General features: G+C 44.4%; 1 protein-coding gene across 1 annotated transcript in view; it reads left to right on the plus strand.

The window, feature by feature from the left end:
• Positions 1-979: 979 nt before the first annotated feature.
• Positions 980-16,710, plus strand: part of LOC122392156 (homeobox protein dve-1-like) — a 47,066-nt gene continuing 31,335 nt past the window's right edge. The window contains exon 1 of the mRNA XM_043386734.1: positions 980-1,164. The gene's annotated coding sequence lies outside the window, so the exon portion shown is untranslated. The remainder of the gene's footprint in view (positions 1,165-16,710) is intronic.

Consider the following 16,710-nt stretch of genomic DNA (forward strand, 5'->3'; position numbering starts at 1 on the left):
AAAGAGATGAATTGCAGTAACAAAGGTCTTGAGTAAAAGTCAAAAGGTCTTCACAATACAGAACCAGAACATTTCTTAGCAGGATGAAAATTGCTAGCATGATAATCAACACGTTTGCATATCGTCAAAAGAAAGGCAGTGATATAGTAAAAATAAATGATACCTACACTGGCTCTATACGCAACTTAACGCAACATAAGTGTTGAGCTGGCGCCGCACGGACTATCCGAAATTCCTTTAAAATCCTAAAATCCTTGAAAAATGTTGTTGCCCATGAATTACTTTCTCCTCGTCTAAAATGTAGGTAGGTACAGCTGAAGCCGATGCAGTAAGTAAAGTACCCAGCGAGTGCTCAAGTGACATTTGAATCTTTCCTAAAAGAAAGAACGTCCTTTCCAGTGGCCGAAGAAAGATAAGAAGGATTAATAAGAGGCTTGATGAGCACTATTTAACTTGTTACTCTATCCACAAGCACGATATAGGGTCATTCTGTGGTCATTTTACAAGCACTTTTTTGTATATTTAATGCCTGTTACCACCTGTTCCGGCAAACTGCGTTTCCAAATTATTTTCGGTGGAGGTGATCTTTGGACGAGCTCCTCGGGGAGGTGAGAGGAGCCACGAGAACGCACGAATGAGACAGCATTAGAAACTTTGAGGCAGTTTGAGGATACACGAGAACATGCTTGAGTCTGTAGTTACATTTAAGATCGTTTAAACCAGTCTTAAGTAGCTACGCTCAGAAGGCCACATTCCTGCATTGTCGAGCGGAGATTAGCGGTGCACGGCTAAGCTAAGCCGGCTGAACGGTCAGACGAGCGCTGAGCTGAGCTGGGCCGGCGGGGTGGGCCGATGGGCCGGGGCCACGGCCACTGGAGCCGCCCGGTCGGCCACGCAGCCGACCGGATTAGCGCGTGGAGGTGCCGCCGGGGCCACGCCCCCCGGCCCGGCGGCCAATCGGCGGCGCGCGCGGCGGACGGTGGGCGGTGGGCGGCCGGCCCAGCCCCGCCGCCGCCGCCGCCGCCACCCGCCCGCCGCCCGACCGGCCCGCTAGCCTGGGGCGACAGAGGTCGGCTGGCCGGCCCATCGGCTGGCGGCGGGCTGCTGATCGGCCCGGATCACAATACCACCCGACTGGCTGCCGGTCTTATCAGGGCAACTCAGGTGAGCCCTTTTTGACTCAGGAGTTAGGTACTGCTGGCTGATGCTGGGTAAATTGCTTAACGCTGCAATCCTTAGTTACTTTACAAATGTAGCTTGTATTTTGGGGCTGTGCATCAGAATTTCACTGGATCTAAACACTGAGGTTTGTTTGTAATCATGTGCATTTTTAAGTAGGCATTATTTATGAAAGAACTCACTTTAGCCTTTCCGTGATCATTTTTAATGTCTACCTACCGACATTCAATAAAGATTGATGTTTTTGAACTGGATGGGTGTATTAAAAAAAAAAACTAGCCCTAGGTATGCTGAATAACGAATATGTAAGTGCCTATCTGGTGAATATCGGGAACTTGCGCCCCATAACGCGTTTTTAAAGGGGGTGGTCGAAACGTCCCTTCCCCTGTCTTATTCCTTCGATATTTCCTAAAGCAATGCAAATATTGTCATCTTACTTCAGTACCTACCCGGCTCGACATCGATTTTACACATGTAAGGAACATTTCAGAAACTATGGTATATCGGCCAAGAGCAAAATGAGAATGACGTCACACTGCTATAGGGCATCATACTGTTGACAGGAACAGGTCAAGAGTTGTATCGTAACTGTGTAGTTAGTCAGCTTCGGTGTCGGGAGCAAAACATCAGTGGTACTTACGAGACACCAAGCCTGTCCAGTGTCCACCGACCGACGGCTGACCTCAGAGATCACCAGTTGACCTGAGACCCTAACATCGGGTACCAGTTGCTGCGTCTCGTAACGGAACACAAACTGTTTCTTTCCGCGAGGCTCTAGCTCCATCAGGGGCGAAACGGCGAGTGAGGTCGTACCATACCCCCCCCCCCTCCGGCTGGCGCGTATGTAGAAAACAAACATGGCTCGGCGAGGGTTAACCTTCGCCCCAGTGGGGGGCGAATATGTTACCGCCCTGTCGCGTTTTTTGCGTGTGAATAAAAAACCGCGGAGCTAGCGCCGCGCCGCTTGGAGTAGCTTTACGTACATCAATTTTGGACAATGCGTGAAATTTTTGACCCCATGTCATTTCAGGTCAGGTCATCAGGTCAAGTTAACTGACCAAGCCTAAAAAAAGTTTGCAATCATGTCCAACCTGCAGTGTTTGTCAGAGAGGTTTTAAACTTGGTGGATTTTATGATGTTATGGGCGCCTATAATTTGTATATCTCGAATTTTTTTATATACGTGGCCTAAGGTCAGGCCAGTGGCATGACCTTTCCATTATGAGTCAATGGAGAAAAACGGAAATGCCTCTAGATCAGTGTGTACGCATAGGAACAGTCCAAATATTTCAGAATCACAATGATTTGGACCACCCGTGACGACCAAGGTGTCTTTGTTTATGATAGCCTCTAGAAAGGTCATCCGAGGTCATCTGATGCTACAAAAAGATTTTTCCCAAAACTCTCGATTGGAAAGAGATAGAACGCTGGGGATGGTCTCATTGTGTTTGTCTTGCCGAGACGCATCGACTGATATGCAACATTACCTTTTCCGATCAGGTCATGGCCTTGACCTGAGGTCAAATTTTCAAGTTGACCTTTCAAGGTCAAATAATAGTTCATTCGACGTGTCTCGGCGAGAAGAACACGATTCTGGCAATAGATATGTATGTCGTGGCTTTTTTTAGTCAAAAGTTATTGTCGAAAAACACTTTTCGTAAAAACAGCTATTTTTGAAGTTTTTGCCCTCTGGAGGCTAAACCGTTGACCTGAGGTCTTTTTAATGATGATCTTATCAAAAGAAGAGTTCAAGAGCTTTCGATTGATTTTCCATGTGTTTTTCTAGCGACATAGTTCTTAACCCGCGCCCTGCTGGGGGGGTGTTTGAACACCCCCCCTTGTGGTTTTTCGCGAATATCTCAAAAACGGCGGCGCGGAGCGCCGCCGTTTTTGGTACACCTTATCATACATCAATTCTACACATGTTGTTAAAATTTCAGGCCAAGGTCATTCAAGGTCAGGTCACCAGGTCACTTGAAGTGACCTCACCTCATAAAAAGTTTCAATGTCTGTCATAGCTACACCGAGTGACCGATCGCTTTGAAACTTTCAGCGATTGCTAAGAGCAATAGCATGTACAAAATGTATATCTCAGAATTTTGATATCGATGACCTAAGGTCAGGTCAATTTTGCGACCTCCCCATTATAAGTCAATGGGAGAAAATTGAAATGCGCCTCCTTTGGACGAAAGACATTATAAACACTAGCAAACACTGAATTACAAGTGGTTTAGACACACTGAACATGAAAATGGTGTCCGTGACCCCTGTTTATGCCCTGAGGTCATCTTAGGTCACGAATGGTATCTTACAGTTTTTCGCAAATAACTTTTGATAGAGGCATGCTAGAGCGATGAAAACGCCTTAGATGTGTTCAGCTCGACGATACGGATCGACTGATATGCAACATGACCCTTTCCGGTCAGGCCATGACCTTGACCTGAGGTCAAATTTTCAAGTTGACCTTTCAAGGTCAACTTATAGTTCATTCGATGCGTCTTGACGAGAGGAACACGATGCCGGTAAAAGTAAGCTCGTACAAGGCTTTGGTCAAAAGTTATTGCAGAAAAACTGTTTCCGAAAAAATCGGCTATTTTTGCAGTTTTTGCCCCCTGCAGGCAAAACCGTTGACGTTAGGTCAAATCTGAGAGAATTACTCAGAAAGGGCGTTAATAGGGCTATCGAATGCGCTTTTCCGCGGCGCTGTAGCTCTATTGGTTCCCGAGTTATGCGTTGGCTTCTTGGAAATTGTCGACATTCGACCTGGAAATCGGCGAAATTTTGCCTTCAATGACCTCTGGTGACCTGACCTTTGACCTGACCAAAAAATTGACTGAAGTGATTTCGTCGTTATTTTTGACGCTCTTTCGAACGCCGCCTTCCGCGTATCGCTACGTGGCCCAGAAGCCGAGTTAGAAGGGGGGGTGTTCAAACACCCCCCCCCCCCAGCAGGGCGTGGAAATCCAGGACCCCCAGCCGGGCGCGGGTTAAGATAATGGCATGCTTTCTGAAAAAAATATAATGACAATTCGCAAATTTTGACTTTTGATGACCTCTGGTGACCCCAATATTGCTCTATGATGAAAAATGACTGAAATACTTTCAAACGTATACGCATCGAGAGCTATCGACTGCTTTTTACCGCGTCTTTCTAGCCCTCTTAGTTTTTGAGTTAGAGGTGAGTGGTAACACATGTCCCCCCCCCCCCACTAGGGCGAAGTTGGCTGAGACCGCCACTGGGGCGCGAATTAAGGTAGGAGTTTGGTGCTTAGTTAAAAACCTTACCAAAGTTGTCGCAGAGCCGCATTTTTGGCACCATCGTGCTTACTTTATGGACAGGCGTGTCGAATGATATACTTTTTATTTGATCGAGGTCAAATCGAGATATTGACTTCAGATCAAGGTCAATGTCTCAATTCAGATCACGAGGCGGGTCGCAGGAGGCCATGCCGTATACCATTCAGACTCCATTTATGAATGTGTAAAGTGTAAACCAAGAAATGAGCTCCTTGTGACTTGTTTAGCGGCGGTCAGATCTCGAGGTATGAACGTGGTGAAATATTGATAATACCTATTTAATTTGACCTGTCCTGTGATGTCATCAGTGACCTGGAAGTATAATTTCGCACGCCATTCTGATAGTAATTCGCGGGCTCATAAAATAACGTGTGAGTTTTGAAAATCAGCCGGCAACTTTCTAAGACATTGGGGTAAAACGCCCCCCACCCCCTCCAGCGGGTGGTAAGGCCTAGCAATACCCTAAACTCTAAAGGGGAGTGGTTTAAAGCTGAACCCCTCCCCCTCTCCCCCAGCAGATTTGGATGTAGCAAGGAAGGGCCGAAATGCATGCTTCTTTAGCGGGCAGAGTCCGGTGATAATCCTATGCGACGCAGGTTGAATCCTTTCCTCACATGTTGTAAAAGTGAAAGCCCCGTTTCACAAGGTGTAGGTACCAAAGGTCTTGCGACGTCTATTTTCCACGATTTGCGCTTTTGCAACTGACATAAACGTCATATTGGTGAACTGCTTGTTGCCATAGGTAAAAAGCACTGCTCCCCATTCGGATCATTTGCAGTCGTTGCCCCAACACAAAGACATCATCTCTGATCAAAACTAACACGATATTCGTGATCAGCACCCCGGAAAACTCCTTAGCAGCCACACTTTACGACTTTCTAACAGGTCCCAATTTTTTCGATTTTCGGGTTATTGACCTGACCTGGAAGGTCACCTGATGACCTAGGACCTTAAAATTGGGTATCATTGGCTTCCTCTCGTGACGGGCAACACGCTCGGTTTTTTCCGCAAAGCTCTAGCTCGATCGCTCCCCTTACCAACCCCGTCGTACCCCCCCCCCCCTTGTGCCGTCGAAGGACTCAAAATGGCCTGTGCCGGCGAGGGTTAAACGTTAGGGGATGGCGTAGAAACGACTCATGCTACCGCGTGGCTTGTTCTAAAGGACGGAGCATCTCGTTTGTTAGATGCACTGTCATATCTATGCGAAGCGGTATGACTGGTAAGTACCATGGTTCCATATTCCAAGTGCCCAATTATGGTGTTCAAATTACTCTCAAATTGTACTTGATTTCGAAAATTTAGTGCACGCTCGGGGCACCAGTTCCGGAACATTGCTCGACAGAAGATAAGCTATCGACCCCCTGATTGTCACATGCGAGTTTGAGCCTCTCCACGCCCCCTCCCAACTTCGAAAGAATTGCCGTGTTTCTGCAGGTTATTTGGGTCATTTGCCTCTCGCGCAGCGCCCGAAACCTACGAAATTGTGCTATGTTTCTTTTGGCTTTAAAAGAAAGGCAAGCGTTATACCTATACAGATATTAGGCATGCATCTGTATTATTCACGGCTAATGCATATGCAGCGTATAACGTAAACTAATCACTTAGCTCTCCGGCTTGCGTCACGGTCTCGGGCGCGCTATCGAGTGTGGGCTGATGCGGCTCGCATAAACCGGAGCTGAAGCCCTGCGCCGTCGTGGACAGCGGGCTTCTCTTCCTGTACGGCCCGCGTTTACCTGTGTACAGGTCAATCCACGCGGCGACGGATCCACCAGTTGGTAATAATATCGGCCAGGGAGACTGCTACGGGCTCCGGTAGCTAGCACAGCTCCGGCTAAGGCCGCGAGGCTGGATCATTAGAATCAGCAGAGTCCGAACAATCCAGCAGGGGCCAAAAGAAGCGGATTTCTTTCTTTTTTTTCTTCAACCCTGATAATTCTCTTAGGTAACCTGATGACCCCCTCTTCAATGCATGTCACAAGTTCTGCAACAACACAATCGTTTGGTTTATAACACTTTTTGCTGCTGAAATTCCTTCATTCAACAACGGACCCATGGTCATATTCTTAAACATTCATTCCGATCCATACTTCGACTCGGACAGGCTGTTGGACTATTTCAATGCTTGGCATTGATATGTAAACTTCACCCAAAGCTGACTATTTACCTACCTACTGTTTAGCTGACCTGCAGCTTCTGACATAATTCGAAGACAGGCTGTTTAGACCAAATGGAATGTTTAAATCCGTAAAAAGCTTCCGCGTCAAATAATATTTTATATGTAACATAGTTCTTCCTATATCAAAATATAGAACATAATCCTTTTTATAAAAAAAAAAAATATTTTATTTTCTGATCAATCTAAGCACACAAAAAAAATCATAAATTGATAAATCCATTGCAAAAAACTTGTTTGAGGAAAGTGGACTATTCCCTTTAAGACACACACCCGCGCCCTGTATAGGGCTATTGACGGACCCTACCACTCTTAGGGGGGGGGGGGGCTTTCGGCCCCTCCCTAGGATCTCAGAAAATTACCGACTGATTTTTTAAAATTCAAGCCCAATCGAGGAACTACATTGTGACCCGATTTCATTGACCTAGGCACAGCCGACGGCGTCACAGGTCAGGTCAAAGGTTGCATTTTTGACCGGTTACATGCATTCGAAAAACAATGTGCTATAACATCGAGTAAAGGGCATGCTATTGAAAACCATCGATGGGGAATTATTTGTATACTACATACTTTGCTAATCGAGTTCACCATTACCAGGTCAGGTCACAAAGGTCAGGTCACTAGAGGTCACAGTACATATGAGCCGAACGTATTATACGATACATGTAAGCTACATTTAAAGTCTCGTTGCAGTCTGGCTACTCGTTCCTAGGCTTCAGAAGCAGAACATACCCATGACTGAAACCACACATTACTTCTGCTGTGGACTGTACTTACATGTTCATGGTCCATTTTACATTTCAAAAACAATGGTGTAGTTGAGAAGTCAATAAGGGCCAGTTAAGGTTACGCTCTACTGAAGGTCAGATCAAGGTCAGGTAAGAAAGGTAAAATTTCTAAGTTGATATTTTTGATTGCAAAAAAAAAAGTTTTGCCGAAATGGTTTTTCTGCAATAACTTTTGTTTCATGCCTTGCTCGAGCTTAGTTTTACCGGCAGCGTATTCCTCTCGTCAAGACGTGACGAACAAACTGCTGACCTTGAAACTTGAAAGGACAGAAAATTTGAACTCAGATCAAGGTCATTACCTGACCGAAAAGGTCTTGTTGCATATCAGTCGAGCCGTACCGTCGAGCTGAGCACATCAAAGATATTAGCCGTTTTCACGACGGGCTATCCGGCGAGTGCGCCTAATTTGACCAAATCTGCACCTAATCTCTTTTACAGCAAATATCTTTATTTTATGAATTTATTTCAGTGTTTTTATCGATGATGCTCTCCGATAATATGACAACGCAGGCATATAAGCAATTAGTGCAACCCTAGCTGATAGCTACTAAGAGACACGTACTGAACCTAATTTGACCAAATCTGCCCCTAATCTGCACCAAAGGTGCACCAAGTGTGTACCAGATGGCCGTCGTAACGACTATTTTGATCGCTCGGCCAGCATTTTCTATCAAAAGTTACTACCGAAAAACTGTTGCGTATCTACCTTTCGTGACCTGATATGACCTCAGGGATATAACGGAGGTCACGGGTCTTGGTGTCTTATGATGGAGAGTGCGCAAAGTTGACCTAGCCGTAGGTCACCAACATCGAAATTCCGAAGTCAAATTCCGACATTTTATTTATACTGGCCGTTTTTCACGACGGCCATCTCGTACACCTTTGGTGCAGATTGGGTGCATATTTGGTGCCGATTTAGTCAAATTAGGGTCATTGTCATTTGTCACCGTTTTCACGACGGGTTATCTGGCGAATACACCTAATTTGACAAAATCTGCACCAAACCTCTTGTACAACAAATGTCAACATATCATGAATTTATTTCAGCGTTTTAATCGAAAACTATGTCTGACAATTTGAAAAAATAGGGTCTATAAGCATTTCTGCAATCCTAACAACTTTTGAAAAACCCAGTGAACCTATTTTGACCAAATCTACACCAAATTTGCACCTATTCTGCACCAAGTGTGTCAGATGGCCGTCGTGAAAAAGGTCAAAGTAAACGTTATTAGCATTTTGGCTTATTCACCTTTTGGGCTCTGGCTGCCTTCTTACAAGTCAGATCAGGTTCATTTTTGGTTTACACACTCGTGAACAGATGCTTTAGATACCCTGAGGGTACCAAACTTGTACTTTGATTTTCAGGTCAGGGTAAGGTCAGGTCATCACAGGTCACGGAAATATTATATCATGCGTCGGTCCCGTGACACATGATTTATGGTCCATTTAGGCCATAGATTTCGAATTTGATGTCGCTTGTGTCATTCGAGGTCATTTTGAGTTGAAGTTAGCTTTGGAGGGTTAGGTCACTTTCAGGTCAAAAAAGGTCAAATTTTGAAGCTAAAATTGTTCAACAAAAAGGTGTCTATTGGATGCAGTTTGAGGTCAGGAACACGATGGTGCTATTTATATATTGAGGTGCGATGTCAAATACGTACTGAAAAATTGATTTGAAAAATTTATAATTGTGATTTTTTTGCAATAATGCGTATAACTTGGCCATTTTTGAAGAAACATAGCTAAAACTTGTTACAGTAGGTCATCAGCATGTGTTCTATCACATATATTCCGGCATTTGAAAAAAGTCAAAAAGATTTGAAAAAATATAAAATATAAATTTTGAATTTTATTATATATTATTTAAACCCTCGCCCGCACATGCCATTTTCCCATCCTAGAACGCACATGGGGGGGGGGGGGTGCCAGCCCCCCCGCGCCATTTCGTTCCTGTTGGAGATAGAGCTTAACGGTAAAAAGCAAAAAGATTCTTTGGGAAGAGACGAATCCAATGATATCCAGTTTTACCTTCTCAGGTCAGTCATTGACCTTCCAGGTCAGGTCAAACTAAAAAATGTTGCTGTTTTGGGTCATCGTTGGATATCAAGTGCGCTGCTTATCATATACCGATGACGATGCTGTTTTCTGGTGCCAAGCCAGCTAGAACCTCTTTGTCACACTACCCGACCAGATTTTTGCTGCTGAGGTCATTTCAGGTCAAGTTAGGTCAAGGTCAATTATATGTGTTTGTATGTCTGTGTGTGTCTGTGTGTATACTGATGTGTGCATCGATTGTTTTTGTGTCCATATTATATGAGATCATGATCTGAGAAGCTTTTACCAAAAATGCAGTCAAAAAAAAAAACTACACAAAAAGTAAATTCAGCTTGCCTAAAACGCAATTATCTTAGATGACCTAGGTTGACCTTGACCCTGACCTTGACACCTGTACATCGTCGAACAACATGTTCCATGATAGGTGGGAGGTAAAACTGGCAAAAAAGGCCGAAATCAAGGTGTCAAAAGCTCACAAGGCCCATGGCAAACGCAAGATGTTGAGAATTGGCCATCATTAGGGTCATGACATGACCTGAAAAACAAGATCATATCTCCGAAACCAAAAATCACAGAAACTTGAAATTTTCAGTGGACATCAAGAAAGGATAGAGGAGCAGCTATACAAAATAATCAGCCTTCTAGCTCTAAAAATGTTGAGTGCAGAGCAGAAAGACTACCTGGGGGGGGCAACCACCACCCCCCCCCCCCCCCATGTGCGGGCGAGGGTTTAAGTATAGGTATAGGTAAACCAACGTTGCATGCATTCGGCCGACAATGTATTACATGTATTTGTACTTGCATACAACGAACATAAACGCATTCGCATAGAGAGACCAGCGTGCGTTGCATGGGGCATCAACCGAAATGAATCATTGCAGGAGGCCATCAGTGAACGATTGTGGCACCTGACTAGGAACATAGTGGCTCATAAACACCGATCTCGTCTTCCAGTTGCCGAGCTGATGCACTGTGTCGGTGTCGACACCTAGTTTCACCGCCTCCGTCGCCCCCGTCGGACGGAAACCTATTGGCCGGTGTCACGGCTGGAGTCCAAAAGACTCGGCGGGATCTATTGCTGTCCAAAGAATTTGGGCCACGGAGCTGGCAGACAGAGCACCAGACGGACTGTGGGGCCCGATGAAGAGTGGTTTGTTGACCGGGCACCGCCACCGGTTAGTACTCGCTATATATGAGCGCAACGCATCGAGTAGTATCAGTATTTGCGAGTAGTATCACTATTTGCGCCAGGGGCAGTGTAACAGTTAAGCCCGTCCGGTGCATATCATTCTTGATCCCCAGAAACGAAACGGTGACAGAGCCATCTGAACGAAAAGTTACCTGGTCGGATAGACATTACAAAACGTGACGAGAGTCCGGAATCTGCGTTGAAGCTACGAGCCTTCGGGGCGATATCTGAGGGCCGAAGCATCAGAGCGATTGCCAGCAGCGTAATCGCTTTTAGCCTCAACTGCTTCACCGACAGAGTGTCAGGGGCAGAGCTTCCTATTCAGTTGGTGGGGCGCCTGCCCCACCAACTTGCCATTTTGCCCAACCAATAAACGTTTTGCCCCACCAACTTAAGCTGATTTGCAGGACTTTGCTGCTCAGCAAACCAATCTTTTTCGCACTGAGGAGTTTTGAAATGTCTGTGTAATGCAGAATATTATCCTGTAATGATACGAGTTGATTCATTGTTGTATTTTATTTAACTTCACCCGCGTTCCGTAGGGCCATCGGCGGACCCTACCACCCGTAGGAGGGGGGGGGGGGCAAGATCTAGGAAAATTACCGGTCGATTTTCAAAATTGAAACGGTGTTCGATACGAACTACCTTGTAACCAAATTCTATTTATCTCGGTCCAACCGATGACGTCACAGGTCAGGTCAAACGCCGCATTTTACCGTGTACAGGCATTTCAAGTAATATGTTGTCAAATCGAGTGAACTGGTAAGTTATTGAAAATCATCGATGGAAATTCAAACACATATTTTGCTATCTGAGGTCACTGATACCAGGTCATGTCACAGAGGTCAGGTCACTGAGGGTCACAATATAAAAGGGTGGCGTGATGTATTTCCATGGTCCATTTTACACCGACAAATGCGATTATGTTGGTCAGGCAACCTTTAGGCCAGTTTAGGTTATGTTCTGGTGAAGTTCAGATCAAGGTCAGGTCAAAATATGTCAAATTTCAAAGTTGATATTTTGGCATACAATGGGTATCGATTCGATGTAGCTCGTCACGGGGAGTCTAAATGGTGGTCTTTGTTTTGCGCTACTTGGTCTAGAATTGCTAAAAATTGAGTTTGAAAATTTCACGTCATCATTTTTGAACAGTGTTTTCGCTACAACTTGGCCAAAAAAGAGGCATCGATCTGAAATTTCGTATGTTGATATAAGATGGTAGATAATATCATATGTATTCCGGTTTTTTGAAATTCGAAAGAAAATGGGAGTTTCTTGGCTATTAAATAAAAAAAGACTTTTATTTTTAGGAGTCAAGATGCAAAAAAAATCAAAATCCGAGATCGCAGTTTTTAGCCTTGTTAAATTTACATCTTTTATGTCTCAAACATTTTTGTTACATCTTCAAATCTGTAGGTCCATGACAACCCTTCTTGCGTAACCTTTTTTGGGTCGAAAATGGCAGAACATGATGTCATTCTGACGTCATTTGTGTCCAATCTATCATAGCCATAGGATTTTTTGTCAAAGTGTGTAAAATTGATGCCCGGAGCGGTCCTAAATGTTTGGTGGCGATATCTGCAACCGTTTGGGAGATATCTACGGAAAAGGACACGGGGCCGTTTCGCCCCCCCCCCCCCTATGGGGCGCGGGTTAACAATCGGATATTCTAGGTTTGACAGCTTTTTGCTCCACCAACTTCCCTGGAAAAGCTCCACCCATCACCGAGTAATCGATCACTTTGAAAATTTCAGCAATTTAACCCGCGCCCTGATGGGGTCCGTCGAGCAGCGCGGTCTGATGGGGGGGCCATTTTGGCCCCCTAAGATCTCAAGAATCACGCAACGTAGCGACAAGCGACAAACGGCGTTGGATAGCCCTATCAGGGAACTACCTTGTGACCAAATTTCATTGACCTCGGTCAAACCGATGACGTCACAGGTCAGGTCAAAGGTCGAATTTTCACCGTTTACAGGCATTTCAAGAAATGCGTTGTAAAATCGAGTAAAATGCATTTCATTGAAAATCATCGATGGGGAAATGTTCGTCAAACACATATTTTGCTATTTGAGGTCAGTGATACCAGGTCAGGTCACAGAGGTCAGGTCAGTCAGGGTCACAAATTAAAAATATCATGTGATGCATGTTTTATGGTCCATTTTATATGCCAAATGCGATTATGTGGGACAGGCAACCCTTGGGGTCAGTTGAGATTATGTTTTGGTGAAGGTCAGGTCAAGGTCAGGTCAAGGTCAGGTCAAATAAGGTCAAATTTCAAAGTTGATATTTTTGCATAAAATGGGTATCGATTCGATGCAGCTCGTCACGGGGAGTTCAATGGTGGTCTCCGTTTTTGCGCTACGAGGTCTAGAATTGCTAAAAATCGAGTTCAAACATTTGACGTCATCAATTTTTCACAGTTTTTTCGCTGTAACTTGGCCAAAAAAAGAGGTATCGATCTAAAATTTGGTATGTATATCCTAGAGCGCAGGGACTATCACAAATATCCCGGCTTTTTCGAAATTCGATTTTTTTTTGGAATTTTTTTAGTTTTTCTAAAAAAATCAATTTTTTTATTTTTGGGGGTCAAAATCCCAAAATTTCGAATATCCGAGATTGCAGTTTTGTAGCGCCGTCTTTTCTTTACACAACCACATACCGTAAAGTGGGGCTATTTGAGACAGTGGGGCAATTTGAGACAGTAAGGTAATGGTATAGTAAAATCGCTGTAAAATGAAAACCGTTTGATGTTTTTTCGTCATTTTTGCTTAGGCTGATGTGGAATTGAACAGTGAATGCTCTGAATAACCTTTTTGAAAATTTCGAAAAGTTCTGAAAGAAATTTGCAATAAAATACGAAATACAGAAAAACGCACAATTTAAGTTGCTCGAAAAGGACCCCTACATGCAGCTTAAAAAAAGTTGAAGTTTTAACAGCTTCGCCACTGTATCTATCGCTACTGCTTTTTTGCTTATAGGTTAAGCACACTTTTCATGAAAATATTATATTGGTATTGTTAACGATACTGCCGATTGCGTAACCCATTGTCTCAGAATCCCGATGATGCCCACCTGGTCAAACCTCAACGGTTTGACCAGGTGATAATGGCCAAATAGCTGATGATAACGGTGATGTGATGCACCCGAGAAGACTTACCGCCATCTACCTGAAGTGCATCGACCGTTCGACATGAGCAACACCGGTGAATCGGTCGTGGTCATAAACGTGCAGTGGGTTCATGGTAGGTACTTTTAACAGCAAGCAATATTTACATGTTCGTAGTGTAACATAATAACCCTTTAGCTGGTGACCAAACTAGTTATTCTGATGAATATGTGCTTAAAATGTGCTTCATCAGTCACTGACTCATTCGACAATCACCATATGTCTACCTTGGTTGACCAAAACACACCATCGAATGTTACTTAACCCTCGCCGGCCGAGGGGGGGGCGGGTGCCGCCCCCCCATAGGGTTTTTTCGCGATAGCTCCAAACACGCCGGCGATAGAGAGCTGAAACTTGGCATACCTGACCTTTGATCCAAGCCGCATCTTTTGACACCAACCGCATTTTTGGGTCAGGTCAGGTCACTGACCTATGACGTCATAAGTGAACCTCTGCACGGTCTTCAGATGTCGCAACTTCGCAACGCCCTCACTGCCAGAGGAGATGTCACAGGGAAATGAAACTTGCAGGATCTAGTATCCATTATGAGTCTCACAACTTGTATATCTCGGATTTTTCCTAAAGGTCATATGAGGTCAGGTCATTTTCGTGACCTCACCATTATAAGTCAATGGGGAAAAATCCAAACTGCTATTCTGGCGCCGGGAACGATCTGCAACTATCTCAAGCACACAGAATCGTGATTTGATGCATTCCTTGCAAGGTTAGATGCGTCACTTTTGCAATGTTGACCTTGCGTGACGTCATTTATGACGTCATCAAGGTCATATTAGTTTTTCGTCAATAACTCTTGATCAAATTGAGCTAGCGAGCCGGGAAAGCCACCAATGGACTCAGGAAGACCTGCCGAATCGAATGCTATGCGACATGACCCCTTTCGACCAACTTCGTGACCTTAGGGTGCTGACCTGACCTTGACCTGAGGTCAACACCCCAAGTTGACCTGACCCGAACAAAAAGTATATCATTCGACGCGCCTGAGCGAGACGAACACGATGCTGCCAAAATCGCGGCTCTGCGGTCATTTTCTGCGAAGTTATTCACCAAAAACTGAACCGTACCTTTGGGCACTTGACCTGACCTCAGAGGTCACCGGTTGACCTAGGACCTTAAAATCGGGTACCAATCTCTGCGTCTCGTAACGGCGCACACGCTCGTTTTTTCCGCGACGCGCTAGCTCCACCAGGGGCGAAACGGCGAGGGGGGGGTCGTACCCGCCCCCCCCCCCCTCGGCCGGGGCGTATGTAGAAAACCAATAGGTCCGGCGAGGGTTAACACATGAACGTACTGTTAGGTGAGCTATCCAAGTACTTGATGTGGTAGGGTAACCGGCCAATTGATACGGCATGAAGCGATCGAGTAAAATCGGCATAAAATCAAAACCGTTTAACATTTTTCTGTTATTTCTTCGCATGGAGATGTACAATGGAACAAACAATCATGCAGACCATTCACTCAAATGTTTTGGGAAACCTTTTGCCTTGTTTGATTCATTACAGTGTGCTTCATAAGGTAGCGAGACTGTCTCAAATAGCCCCACCGACTTTCAGTATATCTGTTTTCACGTCACCGGGGCTATATACAAAAACTTACTTTCAAAATTTTACTGTCGATGACTTTAAAATAGTCCTTGATGATCATCCTGTCAGTTTGAAAGCTATGGGTCACATCATATTATGATAGCCTTAGCATGTAGTGATGCAATTTTATACCCTACCGAAATGAAGTGTCCTACGAAAAAGGAAAAGATTGAATATAAAGGTCATATAACAGTATTTAAAAAGAAACAATTTTTGCCAAAATGATCAAAATTCAATTTCCAAATGCATGGCGTTTAAAAAATTATCTCAAGCGTGACCGATTTTCTTTAATTTCCTTGCAACTAAAACTGTCTCAAATAGCCCCACCGATGGGGCTATTTGAGACAGGCTTTAACATAAAAAATAACCTCAGTCATTATTACTAGCTGAACCAAAATACACCTATATGAAAGAGCTCACAGAGAACTACATTTTTGCAATTTACATGCTATAAGAAATATGAGCCGTCTTAAAGGGAGAGGCCAAAAACTGTGAAATCCGTTTCAAATAGCCCCACTTTACGGTAAATAATAAAATTGCTTGTTAACTGTAGAATTGGTGAGCGTTTCAAGATATCATGTTTTTTGCTCATTTTTACTCGAACATGACCTCAGTTTGACCTCAATAACCCCTGACCTGAGGTGACCTGTGACTTGAAATTTTGTGTGAAGGTGTCAAATTGATGCCCTTGGCGGCGCGTTTTCTAGCTTTTTAAGAAAAATAACAGGGGGGGGGGGGCAAAATGCCCCCCCCCCCATCAGGGCGCGGGTTAAAACGGCAACATTGTGTACAAAATTTATATCACGGAAATCTGATATCGGTGACCTAAGGTCACGTTAATTTTGCGACCTCTCCACTAGGTATAAGTCAATGGTAGAAAACTGAAAGGCGCCTTTTTTGAAAAATGTCATTCTAAACACTTTCAAACATCAAATTATGTCAAATTATACGTGAACATGGCACATCAAACCGGGAAACGGCACCCGTGACCCCTTGTTATGTCCCTGAGGTCATCTCAGGCCACGAACGTTTTTCGCTAATAACTTTTGATAGATGGACGCTAAAGCGATGAGAACGCCTTAGATGCGCTTGGCTCGACGATACGATAGACTGCTATGCCTCACATGTTTTCCGATCAGTTTATGACCTTGACCTGAGGTTAAATTTTTAAGCTGACTTTTCTAGGTCTGTTCATTCGATGCTTGAACACGATGCTGATATCATAAAAGTAAGCTAATACAAGTTTTGAATCAAAAGTTATTGCAG

The sequence above is a fragment of the Amphibalanus amphitrite genome, unplaced genomic scaffold (genome assembly GCF_019059575.1).
Source record: "Amphibalanus amphitrite isolate SeventyFive unplaced genomic scaffold, NRLGWU_Aamphi_draft 000471F_arrow, whole genome shotgun sequence".
Taxonomy (NCBI): Eukaryota; Metazoa; Arthropoda; class Thecostraca; order Balanomorpha; family Balanidae; genus Amphibalanus; species Amphibalanus amphitrite.